The sequence below is a fragment of the Penaeus chinensis genome, chromosome 11, assembly GCF_019202785.1.
Source record: "Penaeus chinensis breed Huanghai No. 1 chromosome 11, ASM1920278v2, whole genome shotgun sequence".
Taxonomy (NCBI): domain Eukaryota; kingdom Metazoa; phylum Arthropoda; class Malacostraca; order Decapoda; family Penaeidae; genus Penaeus; species Penaeus chinensis.
In genome coordinates this window covers 43,793,166-43,795,665 of record NC_061829.1, presented here as the reverse complement: position 1 = coordinate 43,795,665, position 2,500 = coordinate 43,793,166, and the positions used below count along the sequence as shown (strand labels likewise).

At 45.6% G+C, this 2,500-nt stretch overlaps 1 protein-coding gene across 5 annotated transcripts in view; it reads left to right on the top strand.

Moving 5' to 3' along the window:
- LOC125030360 (glycoprotein-N-acetylgalactosamine 3-beta-galactosyltransferase 1-like) overlaps positions 1–2,500 on the top strand; it is a 23,066-nt gene that overhangs the window by 9,778 nt on the left and 10,788 nt on the right. The window lies entirely within an intron of this gene.

Here is a 2,500-nt window from a genome sequence, read left to right as displayed (position 1 = left end):
CTTACTGCCTTATTTATATGCACACATACACACAGATCTATATCTATATATATGTATATATATATACACATATATATGTATATATATACATATATATGCATATATACACATAAATATGTATATATATATATATACATATATATATATATGTATGTATATGTATGTATGTATGTATGTATGTATATATATATATATATATATATATATATATATATATATATATATATATATATATATATACCGCTGCGATGCTTCACCACGCTGACGTCGTACAGTGGCTTGATGTGAGTCTGTTGATGCTGTGCGCTGGTGGGATTCTGCTACAGGTCTTTTCTATGTAGCTGCTTTATTTTTTCTAGTTGACTTTTTTAAAATTGGTATTGGTAATGAGTGTACTATTGGTATTATTATTCCGGTTTTAATGTGAAGGGGTCTATATTGGCTTTTGGTTAAATTATCAAGTATCTGTCTGCGTGCTTCGCTGGCCTTTGGTTGTTATCTTTTGTTACAGTAGCGAGATCGGGTGTGTATTCTTTCTATCCGCCATCTGGCTGATAGAAAGCTACCTTTCTCACTTGGGTTGCAGAGTAGATGTATGTTATTTCTACTCGTTCAGCTACCTCCTTTGACAAGCAATACTTTGGTGAGACAAGCGCCAGTCTCACTAAGCGTCTGTCTCAACATAAGTATGCTGTATCCTGAGGACTCAACAACAACGCCCTCTTTTGCCATCAGTGGGATACAGGACATCAGGTGGACTGGTTAGCGGCGCGAATTGTCTTTCCTTCCGATGATGTCCATGCCCGCAGACTGGTGGAATCCACCTGGATAAAGCTGCTGCCTAATTTCAACTTAAACTGCGGCTTTTCTCCTGCCGATAGTCTCCTCGCTTCCCCCATCCTACACTTTCTCCCTTATGCCGGCCACCCTGCGTATAGTCCGCCCGTTCCTCCGACCTGATCTGACCTCACCTCGCTTCCGTTCGTCAGTCCTCACCTGTCCCTTGTTATCGTGTTGCCTCTCCTTTCTCTCCTTTATACCCCCCCCCCCCCTCTCCCTTTCCTCTAGTTTTTGCATTGTGGGTTTTCTACCATATATATGTATATATGTATATTTGTTGGCATCCTTCTGTCTCTAGAGACAATCGAGTCTGCATCTGAGTATGAATACTTAGTTATCATTACTTGATTATGGGGTTGCAGCACTGGCTGTGCCTGAATAAGCCAATGCAGGAGCAGCAACTCCTATTATACTTGCTGCAAGTCTAGTCAGCAGTAGGGACCAGGGAGGCGACAGTAGTAGACTGAATTTTCTGCTGTTTGCCGTTCTTCTTTTCCTCACACTGGAACTCTCTCTTCTCCTTGGCCTGTTTGATGTGTGGGTCGTCCAGTTGGCCTTGTTCCTATGGCAAGCTCACCATAGAGGATGTCCTTAGGGATGTGGTCATCATCCATCCTGCATATGTGTCCAAGCCAGCGCAGGCCCCTCTGCGAGAAGATGAAAACATGCTTGACATGCCTGCCTGGGCCAAGAGGCCAGCATTAGAGACATGATCCTGCCAGGTGATGCCGAGGAGTCATCTGAGGTTGCACATGTGAAAAAGTGTTCAGTCTTAGCTCTTGGTGCATGTACAGAGTCCACGCCTCACTACCATACAGAAGGGGGCTCAGCACGCATGCATGATATACCTTCATCTGTGCTGAGGGTCAATATGGGGTTGTTCCCCACACGCTTCGCTAGGCGGGCCATGGCGATTGCTGCTTTGAATGGTGCTGACATCCTGGCCAATTATGTTTGTCTTCTTGAGGTTGATTATGAGCCTGAATTTTGTGCATACCACTGCGAAACGAGTGGTGAGTCGCTGAAAGGTGGCTTTAATGTGAGCAGTGAGGACGGCATCATCAGCGAAAAACATCTCCCAGATGAGGACCTTGATCTTCACTCTAACGCGGGCGATGTTGAAGAGGTTCCCGTCGCTCCGTGTGTGGAGGAAGATGCCATCTTCGGACTTGCTGAATGCATAGCGCAGGAGCAGGGAGAAGAATATGCCAAAAAGTGTCGGCCAGGACACACTTTTGTTTTACGCTGCTCTTGATTGGAAAAAGGGTCCGATGATGATCCATCATACTGAACTGTGCCCGACATGTCTTGAAACGACTGGACCATCTTCAGAAGCTTGGGGGGCATCCAATCTTGTGGAGGAGGGCCTAGAGGCTAGACCGATTAAGTCTAACGCCTTTGTCGGGTCGATGAAGGCGAGGTACAAGGGATGTCACTGTTCTCGGCACTTTTCTTGCAGCTGCCTGAGGGAGAACACTATGTCGATGGTTGTGCTTGGCCCAGAACCCACACTGCGACTTGGGATACACGCGGTCAGCAAGTACCTGCATTTGGTTGAGGAATACCCTGGCGAAGGCTTTTCCGACACTGCTGAGAAGAGAGATCCCACGATAGTTGTTACAATCACTGCGGTCGCCCTTGTTCTTGTAGAGAGTGACAT